General features: G+C 36.1%; 1 pseudogene; it reads left to right on the forward strand.

The window, feature by feature from the left end:
• Window positions 1-10,992: 10,992 nt before the first annotated feature.
• Window positions 10,993-11,736, forward strand: LOC105733781 (large ribosomal subunit protein uL30-like; annotated as a pseudogene).
• The last annotated feature ends 1,407 nt before the right edge of the window (window positions 11,737-13,143 follow it).

The following is a 13,143-nucleotide window of genomic DNA, read 5'->3' on the forward strand; positions in this document are numbered from 1 at the left end:
TACTTAGAGGTCCAGAGCACTTGTGCCCATGGTGGTAAGGTTTGTGGGAACTCAGCTTTGGATGGCTGGATTGGCAATTCTCCTCTAGCTAGGGCTGGATTAAATGCTCCTACCTTGTGCAGGCATTAGCCAAGTTTGGTCTGGTTTTCTTTTCTGCTCTAACCAGACAGCACTGAGTCCAATACCTCACAATTGCTGTGTTATCCCTCCCCCATCACCCAGAGATGCTCTCTGCACCACACTGCTGCTGCTGGGTGTATGAGAGGTATGGCATCAGTTGCTCAGGACTGTTTTTTTAATCTCTTCAGAGCCTTTTTGAATGAAAAGAAGTTTAAACCAGGTACTATGAGTGCTTGTCTGATTTTTGGATCTTATGAAGGTGTTTTTCTGTGTAGATAGTTAACTTGGCATGCTTGTGGGTGGTGCTATCAGTGGAGCCTTCTATTCCACTATCTTGCTTCACCCTCTGTCCTTTTTAAAGCTGAATAATCTTCCATTGTATGTATACATTGTATTTTGTTTATTCATTTTTCTGTTGATGGACATTTTGGTTGCTTCTGCCTTTCGGCTATTGTGAAAAATGCTGCTATGAACATGAGTGTACAAATATCTCTTCAAGATTGTTTTAAGTTATCTTGGTTATATACCCAGAAGTAATATTGCTGTATTTTCATTTATTGTGTGAAGTATAGCATACCTTGAGAAGAGTGCAAAAATAGAAATGAATAACTCAAATGAATTTTACAAATTGAATATTCACGTAGCAAATTATCCAGAAGGCTCTCCAACTTCTACTTCTTCCCAACTACTACCCCCTTCCCTCTTCTCTGTATTCAACTACTATTTACATTTATAAACTTCATAGTTCAGTTTGCAGACTTAGGGACATTTAATAAGTTGACTCAATCAAAATGTAGTCTGTTTTTGTGCCTGGTATATTTCATTCACTCAAGTATTTGTAAAATCCACTCCTATGATTCGTTGTATGTAGCAGTAATTCATTCACTTTAATTACAACATACTATCAATTGTATAAATGTATAGCACAATTTCAAATCAATTCTACTCTTGACGGATATTTGAATTGAGTTTAGAGATATTTCAAATGATGCTTCTATGAACATTCTTATACATGTCTTGGTGCAAATTTCTATAAGGCATGTATATATTTCCATAAGGTATGTATATAAAAGTAAAAATCTTGAGTCACAGAGTATGTACAGATTCAGTGTCAAGTATTTTTTAAAGAGCTTGTACCAATTTACAGTCTAATCAGCAGAGTGTTAGTTGCTCCATATTCCTGCCAATATTTGGTATATTTCACCTTTTTCATTATAGTCATTCTTGGGTAAAATTTTATTATAGTTTTAATTTGCACTTTGCTAATTCCTAAGGAGGAAGAGGAACTTTACATATGTTTGTTGGTCATTTTAATGCCTGGTTATAGTGAAGTGTCCATTTAAATCCTCACCTGTTTTTATTAGGTTGTCTAACTTTATTGTTCATTTCTGCAAGTTTTTTACATATTCTGTATATGAGCCCTTTATTAGTTACGTGTGTTACAAATAATTTTTGCCATGGCATGCCTTGGGTATTCACTGTATTAACTTATTTATGCCTGGGGTTGAAGTTTTTTTAACTTTTGCAATCAAACCTTGGCAATAACCTTGAGCAGAATATAAATAACTTCCACATGCTTAGTGTTCCAATAATGGAATATTAGGCATAAGTGGGCTTTAGTGGTGTGTATTTTTCAAGCATTTATTTTATGTTCGTGCTTTCCATTCATTAGGGATCTTTTTCTATTTGAATTTCCTTAGTTCATGCAGATAGTTTTCCATGTTATCCTGCTTACATTTTATTGATTTGCCTTTGATTTTTAGATGTGGAATTTGAGTTTGCATATGATGAGGGAATCTAACTTTATTTCCCATATCATGTCCACTGACCCAGCAGCAGTTATTGAAGACATTGTCTTTTCCTCATTGCTCTGCAGTGTCTCCTTTGTCCATATATGTGCAAATCTATTTTTTTCATTCTATTTTGTCCCATTTGTTTATCTGATCCAGTGTCAATAGTACATTCTCTTCATTATTGTAGCTGTAAAATGGACCTTTATATCAAGTAAACCAAATCCTCTGAACTATATCTTCAACATTGTTTTATACTATTCTTGGCTTTTTGCATTTCAATGTAAGTTTTAGAATTAGCTTATCAAGTTCCACCAACACAGTCTATTGGTATTACATTGAAATTGCATTGATTATTTCTTAATTGCATTTTTATTGAGACATAATTCCAATAACATGAAATTCACTATTTTAAAGTATACACTTCAGTGATTTTTTGGTTTATTCACAATGTTGTGTGACAATGACTAAAAATTTCAGATATTTTCATCATCTCAACCAAACCTTAAACCTGTTAGAAGTCACTTCCAATTCTCCTCTCCTCCAATATCATAACAACAAACACACTTTCTGTATTTATGTTTTGCCTATTCTGGAAATATTATATAAATGGAACACACTATATATCTTTTTGTTTATGTCTTCTTTCACTTTGCATTATGCTTTCAAGCTTTACCCATGTTGTCACATGTATCAATAATATGCCATTATATAACTATACCAGTTGTGTTTATTCATTCATCAACTGATGAACATTTGGATTGTCTCCACCTTTTAGCTATTATGAATAATGTTGCTAAAATATTTATGTACAACTTTTTGTGTGAACATATGCTTCCATTTCTCTTGGGTATATACCTGGTAGTGAAATTTATAGATCATAGTGTGTTAGTCTATGTTCAACCATATGAGTAACTGCCAGAATTCTTCCACAGCACCTGCACCATTTTGTATCTCCACCCACAATGTTTGAGGGCTCAAATTTCATGAAATCCTTATCAAGACTTCTTATTTTCCTTTTTTAAAAAATATTATAGCCATCTGATATAGTTTGGGCATTTGTCTCTTCCAAATCTCATGTTGAAATTTGATCCCCAGTAGTAGAAGTAGGGCCTAAAGGAAGGTGTTTGGGTCATGAGCATGAATCCCTCAAAATGGTTTAGTGCCATTCTTGGGATAATAAGTGAGTTATCACTCCGTTAGTTCCTGTGAGAACTGATTGTTACAAGGAGGCTAGAACTTCCTTCTCTCTCTCTCTTCTTTCCTCTCTCACCATGTGATACCAGCTCCCCTTCACCTTTAATCAGGAATGGAAGTACTCAGAAGCAGATATTGATGTCATGCTTCTTATACAGCCTGCAGAAGTGTGAACCAAATAAAATTTTCTCTATAAATTACCCAGCCTCAGGCATTCCTTTATAACAATGTAAATAGATTAAGACAAAAAATTGATACTGAGAAGTGGAGCATTGCTATAAACATACTGGAAATTCTGGAAGCAGCTTTGGAACTGAGTAATGGGAATAGGTTGGAAGAGTTTGGAGGGCTCAAAAGAAGAGAGGAAAATGAGGGAATGTTCAGAACTTACTAGAGACTAGTTAAGTGGTTGTGTTTAAAATGCTTAAACAAATATGAACAGTGGGCTGGGTGCAGTGGCTCACACCTGTAATCCCAACTCTTTGGGAGGCCAAGTTGGAAGGATGATTTGAGCCCAAGAGTTCAAGGCCAGCCTGGACAACATAGGAAGACCTTGTCTCTACAAAAAAAAAAAATATACAAAAATTAGCTAGATGCAATGGTAAACACCTGTAGCCCCAGCTACTCAGAAGACTGAGGCAGGAGATTCATTTGGGCTTGGGAGGTTGAGGCTCCAATAAGCCATGATTATGCCACTGCACTCTAACCTGCATGACAGAATGAGAGCCTGTCTCAAAAAAAAAATTTTTTTAAATAAAAAGTGAAGTCCAGGCTGATGAGGTCTCAGATGAAAATGAGGAAGTTATTGGGAACTGGAGCAAAGATCACCCTTGTAATAACTTAGCAAATACTTAGCTGCATTGTGTCTACGCTTTGTGGAAAGCCAAACTTAAGAGTGATGGCCTAGAGTATCCTACAGAACAAATTTCTAAGCAGCGCAATCCTCAAGAATTGGTGTGGGTGCTTCTAATGGCCTCTGACTAAATATGAGAGCAAAGAAATAATTTGAAGTTGGACCCTATAATTAAAACAGAAACAGAGTGCAAAATTTGGAAAATTTGCAGCCAGGCCATGAGGTAGAGAAAAAAAAAGCATCCCCATGACAGTAATCTGAGGGTGCTATAGGTCAATCAATTACTAGAGATATCAGCATGACTAAAAAGGAGATGGTTGGTAATAGTCAAGACAATGGGAAAAAGGTCTCTGATATTTCAGAAACCTTCTTCAAGGCCACCACTCTTTTCACAGGCCCAGGGGCATAAGAAGACAGAATGGTTTCAGGGTCCAGGCCCAAGATGCTGTTCAATGTATCCTGGCTGCTCCAGCTCCAGTCCAGAGAGTACAAGTGGCAACTTCCACATGGCGATAAACCTACAGACAGGCAGAATGCAAGAGTGATGGAAGTTTGGTAGCTTTTACCTAGATTTCAGAGTATGTATGGGAAAGTCTGGGTGTCCAGGAAGAAGCCCATTGCAGGTGTGGAGCCCTTGCAGAAAACCTCTACTAAGGCGATGCCAAGTGAAAATGTGGGATTGTTGTGCCCATGGAAAGTTCCCACTGGGATACTACCTAGTAGAGTTGTGGGAACTGGGAATGGGGCCACAGCCCTTCAGACCCCAGAATGGTAGAGTCACCAGTAGCATGTAAAACTGCTTTTGCAAAGATTACAACAGTGAGAGAAACCTAGCATGGCTGACTCCTTCTTGCTTCTAGCCTCACAGGCTGATTGCCCTCACTCATTCCTAGGTGTAGACCATGCTAACCATGGGAAAAATTTACAGTTTAACTTTTAAGCAAGGGTGATGATAGTCCCTCCCTAAAACTGACTCATTTCTTGTGCAAGGGCTTAAACTGGCTTTGTAAGACTAGTACATGGTCACGGGATTAGAGGAGGGCCTTCAATTCTGCTAAAATATAGGCATAGTTAAATGAAAACTAGCCATTTTTTCCTAGCTTGCCTTTGTATAATCCATTACTGCTTAAAAGTCATAAAGCCAGAAGTCACAAGAATTGTAAGTTCTTCAGTTACTCCTATAAATAATAGATAAGATCACTATTATGGAACATAAGATTGGTCTTTTGAGATGTTTTTCATAATTTTGCATTCTGGAAACTGATTGACTCCACCTGGACCTTGACTCATAATTTAACTCATCCTGTGGCCACCAACCAGAGGCTGATGTAGTGCACAAGGATTATTTTCCATACCCCTACAGTTTCATTTCCAACCAATCAGCAGAACCCATTCTCTAGGCTCCACCTGCCAAAATATCCATAAAAACCCCAGCCTCTGAGTTCCTGGGGTTGCTGATTTAAGTAATTACTCCTGTACTTCCACTTCACCAGCACTATGATTATTAAACACTCTTTGCGCAAAAACTGCTATTCTTAGTGCATTTGCTTTCCTGAGAAGCAGGCAAGATGAACTCATCAGGCGATTGATTACACGTGCACCCTCAGCCTAGAAAACCCACAGTCATTAGATTCCAATTGTGAGAGCAGCTATATGGGCTACGATCAGCAAAGCAATGGGGACAGGGCTGCCTGAGGCTTTGGGTGTGCCCTGAATGCAAGATATGGAATCAAGAATTATTTCATAGCTTTAATGTCACCTTGTCTTATTATATTCATGTGCCTTGTTTGTTTTTATTGAGGGATGGTAATTGCATATTAAAATCATTTAAAAACATATTGAAAGTTGGGATGATATTATCTTCCTTCTTACATCAAATTTGCATTTGCTTCTAGGAGAAGAGGTAAGATAACAAAAACACAAATCAATTTAATCCAGTTATAGAGTCTTAAATTACTTGAAGCCAATCTTTAGTCTGAGGGTGAGAGTATTTCTGGCTCAACTTTAATCCAAGTTATGTTCCATTGGCATCTCAACCCAAAATATAAGAGGTTCACAAGGCTTTCTACCCTTTGGTGGATATTAATAGCCCTATAAATTGTGATCAACTTCTTAGTATCTCTACAGCCTCCTCCAAAATCAGCAGATATCCATTGAGGGAACAAAGAAAAAAAACCTGTTCCAAAGAATAATTTATTTTGGTATTTCCTTGCCCCCAACTGAGCTCTTGATGCCATAATTCTTTAGTATCAGTTAATCTTATTATGTATGCCTCAAGCAAAATTTTAGAAAATATTTTGTTCAGGTGTTCTAGTTGTTCTCAGTAAGAGAGTTGGTCAGTATTACCTAGTCTGCCATTACAAGAAGTGGAATTTTTCCTAAATAGAACTTGAATTAGAAATTTCAATATTCTTCCAACCAGTATGTCGGAACTTGCTTGTTTTCTTCTTTACCTGACATAAAGTTAAGTTGCTACCCAAAAATAGACCAAGGGAAAAAAGACAAAGTGAAGAATAATGCACAATCTGGATAATAGGTTTTCTGAACAACCAAGAACTAAGTAGTTTTACATTAATAATGAAATGTGCATAAATTAACTTAGGGTAATCACTATGATTGATACTGAACACTAACAATATCTGATCCTTGGTTTCCTTAATTTATTGATTAATCCCTCCTTTCCTCCAATATACCTGCCACTTCTGTCACATACTAATTTCTCATTTAAGTCTAGTTTTCTTCTGTTACACTCTTTTCTTCTCTCTCTCTCCCACACACACCCATACACATATACATGCACACCCTCCCCTCCAATATTACATAGTTCTTGTCTGTAACTTTATAACATGTTTTGAAAACTAATGACTATAATGGACCCTTTTTAAAAATTGTTTTGATAATTCTTCACCATATTTCCATGGATCTGCTAAAAATCCAGTTGTTATTTGAAGTGAAATTACATTTAATTTAAAAGTAAATTTGGTAAGATTTGACATCTGAACCATATTGAATCATTACATACCACCATTATGTACATGTTTAATTTATACTATCTTTTGACACATAATAAAGATATAAATATAATTTTCTTCAAATAGGTCTTACACACCTTTTGTTAGACCTACTGCTAGTTACTTTATGGATTTTCTGAGAATATTTTAAATTTCAATTATTTTCTAATTGTTGCTGCTGGTGTATACTATCATTAATATATATCTATATATACACACACACATGCATATATATAATATATATATTAGTTTTAATATTTGGTCTGAATATTTGCTTAGGTTGTATATTTAGAAACTTAAATCATCTTTTAATAAACACAATTTTTGTTCCTTTCTAATCCCTATTCTTTTTCTTTTTTTGTACTAGGTAGAAACTTCTACTGCAATGTTGAAAAGATATGAGAATAACCATCTCTATCTGCCTGCTGACTTTAAATAATGCAACTAGCATTTTACCATTAAGTGTTGTGTTTATGTAAGATTTTGATAGATATCATTGATAGTTACAGAAGTTTACAGTTTGCTAGAATTATATGTTAATTTTATTAAAAGTTTTTTTTCTGCATCTAAATATGCAGACATTATCTTACTTCCTTAACCTCATTTAATCTTATTAGTAAATTTTGTAATATTAAACCATCCTTGAGTCACATTTTAAAAATACATTGCAGGATTATGTTAACTAATATAACACTGAGTGTTTTTCATCTATGTTTCTGAGATTGGCCTATTATTGTCCTATCTTATACTATTCTTATCAATTTTGTATATCAGGGTTATAAAATTCTTATAAGCAGAAGAAACACCTTCATTTTCTGCTCTCTCAAACTGTTTGAATAAAGAAAGGAATTATCTATTCCTGGAGGCTTTGCAAAGCATGCCTAATGACACCTTCTAGACCTCATACTTTTAGAAAGAAATAGATTTATAATACTAATCCAATATATTTAATGTTTGTAAGACTATTTTGAGCAATTGGGTAACCCCTAATCCACTTTTATTAATTCATATTTACCTAAAAAGTCTCCAATTTCATTTTAGTTTTCCCATTTAATGGTATCAAGTTGTTCATAATATATTGTTATAAATTTAGGCCAGGCGCGGTGACTCATGCCTGTAATCTCAGCACTTTGGAAGGCCAAGGTGTGCGGATTACCTGACGTCAGGAGTTCGAGACCAGCCTGACATGGAGAAACTCCGTCTCTACTAAAAATACCAAAAATTAGCTGGGCGTGGTGGTGCATGCCTGTAATCCCAGCTACTTGGGAGGCTGAGGCAGGAGAATCGCTTGAACCCAGGAGGCGGAGGTTGTGGTGAGCTGAGATTGAGCTATTGCAAGCTAGCCTGGGCAACAAGAGTGAAACTCCATCTCAATAAATAAACAAACAAATAAATAAATAAATAAATAAATAAATAAATAAAGTTCCTACCAAAGCAATACTATGACTCCCTTTTTATGCTAATACTATTCGATTCTGACCTCTTTACTCAACAATATTGCCAGATGTTTCTATATCTTAGTATTTCAGGTTTTGAAATTCTATGGTTTGTCTTTTTTTTCAATTAGTATCTGCTCTTCTATTTATGGTTTTCTTCTTTTTATGTTTTACTTTATACTAATATTCTTAGTCTAACTTGTCAAAGTAAATACTTGCCTCAGTAATTTTCAATCTTTCTTCTTTCCAAATACACTCATCTTAGGCTATAAAGGTCCTTCTAAATACTACTTTTTCTTCATTCTACAGGTTTTGATTTATTGTGGTTTCATTGTTCTCAGTTATAAGTATTTAATAATCTCCAATATGGTTTCTAACTTAGATCATTATTTATTTAAAATCTTGTTCCTTTAGGTGTTTTTAATTCCCACATATAGCAGTTGCACACACAGGACTTATTTGGGTGACACATTGGTTGACAGGTTTGCATGCAAGGAAAGTCCTTCACAGCATGAAACTACCCAAGGCTATGGTGCAGGACAACCATCCAGAAGAGGAATAGGACAAGAGAACTCCCAGGAGAGAGGGGAATTAAAGATGGGGTTCATGTGACAGGGTGATGTCACTCAGCAGCACTTTGGGGAATCATTGGGTCAGAGAATTTTGAAGGGCAGCAGTGGCTTGGGGCCTTAATAGCCACAGGATTTATCTTATCTAGGGCTAACAGATGTGCAGTTTCACAGGATATGCAAAGCAGGCAGACTCTAAATGGCTAAAAATCTGCTTATTTGGGGTACGTTTAAAACAATGGGATGTGTAAAAATTTGAGTTTGGTGCCAGAGAACATTTTAGCTAACGAGTCTCAGCCTGCTGTGAAGAAATAAACAATGTAGGGGCCAATATACAGAGGACATCTTTGGCTCATTTATGTAACAAGTTTTAAAAAGACATATGCATTAGTTCAATATGCCATGTTGAATGAGCTGCTATGCTTAGCTCTTTACCAATGAGCACCATGCTGAAATCGTTTATATTTTAAGTCTGCTACATTAATTCTTAAGCAACTCTTTTAAACTCTAGTACTAATTTCACAATGAATGATAATAAGGCAGTTCCCAGGTAGCTACGGCCAAGATCTGTTTTTTCCATATAAGCCAACATCGCTGAAATGTTAACTGTTGGAGGGGAAAGAATTACAGTGCTACATCATCTGATTTAATGCTTCATTTAAAAGATAAAGTAATTGAGTCACAGAAAGCCTAAACAATTTATTTACAATCACATAGCTAACTAGTACTGAACTAAGATCCAGGTTTCTTGGTTCTCAGTGAGTTTTCCTACACTACCATAACAGGCCAAATCTAGTAGTTATACTAATAATTTTGTGAATAGAATCTACCAGTGGTTTTACTCCAACAATGCTGCATTTACTCTACACACATTCCTCATTTTGTCTTTATCAAAACCTTGTGTTACAGATGATGGAAATAGACTAAAAATGTAAACAGAAATAAAACCAGGACTACATAGGTGTTTATCTCCAAACACTTCCTCTCTGTGCTACATAATGGTGATAGTGGCGATAGAGCGATAGTTGATAGATATATAGTTTATGCTGCATTGCTTTGCTGAAATTTTATAATGACCAGCATTTTTTCTTACTAAATCAAAGTGTTATTTGAAAAAAGTAACAGTGAACAATTTTACCAATTTTAATTCATTCTTAGCAATGGGTGATAATTTCATTAGGTGTTTTTATGAGTATTGTGCTCCATAACAACTTCATCCTCACAAGAAAGAGACAGAATATATGATATATTAGAGATGCACACTGTGGGCCTGTTTCTTCATTATTTTGTTTTTCAGACAAAGAAGAGTAATAGAGCATTTACCATGTACTTTTATCACTAACTCTTATGACCCAGTCTTTTAAACATGTCAGCCTTTCTAGACATGTGTTTGTTTAACTATTATCTCAGGTTATAAAACTGAAGTGGGGAATAGTTTCAGGTTACTCTGATGTGCCTTTTAGGATTTAAGCACATTTTCTTCCTCAAATGCTATTGTAACCAAATGCAGGTCCAGCTGCTCGCTGCCTGAGAAGCCAATCACATAAGAGGTGAGGTGTGATGAAAGGAAAACAGCTTTATTAAACACAAGCTGTTCAGAAATGTCTAGACACATGCCTCCAAAAGACCATTTCAAATTTTAGTCTTGGTAAGGAGTTTAAGTAAGGAAACTTGGTATGAGAAACACACTTGAGGAGTGCGGGGTACACGGACTGCATGTCTCATTCCAATCGCTATCTTGAGTTATTGTCCACCTGGAGTGCAAGCTGGTGCCATTTCAACAATGACTGAGTCATAGATTTACTGCTTTGAGGTAATCTGTAGATGGGGAAGATTCTACAGTTGAGTCTCTCTGTTTGGTTCATTTGAAGATTAGCCCCTGGAACTTCTAAGCAAGCACATAATTAGATAAAGCAGCACAGTGAAAGGAGTGTCCAGTGGGAAGGGAGGGAACCAAAGAATTTAAAAAAGAAAAAAGTTTTAAAATTTATTTTGGCTCTTATTATGGCTAGAACCATGGAGGGTGTAGAAGAGAAGAAGAAGATGGCTCCTGCTGTGCCAGAACCCTTAAGAAAAAGTGAAGGAATTTCACAGAGCTGATGATCAAGCGCCTGGAAAGAAGTTTGCCCAAAAGAATTTCGAAAGGCAAGGAGGAAACTTATCTATGAAAAAGCGAAGCACTGTCACAAGGAATGTAGGCAGATGTACAGAACTGAAATTCAAATGGTAAGGATGGCAAGGAAAGCTGGAAACTTCTATGTACCTGCAGAACCCAAATTGGTATTTGTCATCAGGATCAGAGGTATCAATGGTGTGAGCCCAAAGGTCTGAAAGGTGTTGCAGCTTCTTCGCCTTCATCAAATCTTCAGTGGAACCTTTGTGAAGCTCAACGAGGCTTCGATTAACATGTTGAGGATTGTAGAGCCATATATTGCATGGGGGTACCCAAATCTGAAGTCAGTAAATGAACTAATCTACATATGTGGTTATGGCAAAATCAAAAAGAAGCGAATTGCTTTGACAGATAACGCTCTGATTGCTCGATCTCTTGGAAAATATGGCATCATCTGCATGGAGGATCTGATTCACGAGATCTATACTGTTGGAAAACGCTTCAAAGATGCAAATAACTTCCTGTGGACCTTCAAATTATCTTCTCCACGAGGCGGAATGAAGAAAAAGACCACCCATTTTGTAGAAGGTGGAGATGCTGGCAACACAGAGGATCAGATCAACAGGCTTATTAGAAGAATGAACTAAGGTGTCTACCATGATTATTTTTCTAAGCTGGTCAGTGAATAAACAGTACCTGCTCTCAGTTGAAAAATAAAATAAAATTTATTTTGAAGTTAAGCTACTTGGTTACAATACAAGTGATATCCTTAAAGTTAATTTTGGCTCCTCAAATTAAAAAAAAAGCTGACTGTTTGGTAAGCACAAAATTTACATTTATACGCAGATATGAGGAAAGCAAGAGAATCTTCTGTGAAAGGTGAATATTTCAAAAATATTTGAAGTATGCCTATTTCAAAGTTATGCTGATAACCTGTCAATCTTGAAACATAGATCGCCTGTAACTAAAGCACTTCACCTGAGTCATGTTAATTTTCTAGAATAAGGTATTCTTTTCTTAGTTTCTTAGCCCTCATTTATTGCTTCTTGTACAAAATGTTCCACAAGAAAAAAACACTGATGACCAGGCAACAGCATTTCATAAGTGTCTCTGACATTAATCAGTGCGCTTGAATCCAAGGAGCTATTATTTTAGACACATTTAAATCCTGATTGCATTTTATCCTGCCTTGGCAATGTTCGCAATGTGATCTTCATTAGAATGTATTTTAAGCTTTCACATGCTGGCATGGCCATTATTTGTATCCTGCACCGTGAGCAGTAAATCATGTGGAAAGTGCCTAGATGCAGAGTTCCAGGGTCCAAAATTTGCCTTCTTTTGGTTTTCATTTTTTTACTTTTCTCGTGAACTAAAAGGAGGTTCAGAATATAACTATCTCTGAGAAATAAGCACATTAACAAGAATCTCAGATTCCTACCATTTTTAAATCAATTTGAAGATTTCTATCCTGCTCCTTTAGTACCTTCACTTTAGTGGGTCAACAAAAAGTAGTTTGAGTATATCCACATATCTTGGTTCATGTCAGAACTTTGCAGAATTACTCCTATTGTTTTGAGTACTTTGAGAAAATGCTAAAGGGCCTGATGTCCTGAAGTTCTTCCTACCACCTCCACATGTGCATCCCTGACCTGGAAGCTCTTTTAATTAATTTCAGAAAGGGACAGGAGCCCTCATGCTTATTATATTCCCCTTAGTAGTGTAGAGCTCTAATATAAGAAGCCAACTATGATGTGTTTTCCAGTTAAAAATATGTGAATTAGGTCAAGTTTGTCATCCAGACCTCACTTCTCATAGCATGTACCCTTTTTTTCTGCTTACCATTTTTTCCTTATCTATGGCATATTTTAGAGTGTCACATAATGTTGAAAATCATGGCATTTAGAATCAGATACTTCAGTTTATGGAGGCCATAGGCTCTTGGACCCCCAAAAGTTTAGTAAAAAGTCACTTGTGTGAAAGGAAACTATCTTGGGGCTCCAAAATCACTAAGCTAAAGAAAAAAGTCAGGCTAGAAACTGCTTAAGGCAATCTTG

The sequence above is a fragment of the Aotus nancymaae genome, unplaced genomic scaffold (genome assembly GCF_030222135.1).
Source record: "Aotus nancymaae isolate 86718 unplaced genomic scaffold, 86718_ANA_hifiasm-v0.15.2.pri h1tg000004l, whole genome shotgun sequence".
NCBI classification, from domain to species: Eukaryota; Metazoa; Chordata; class Mammalia; order Primates; family Aotidae; genus Aotus; species Aotus nancymaae.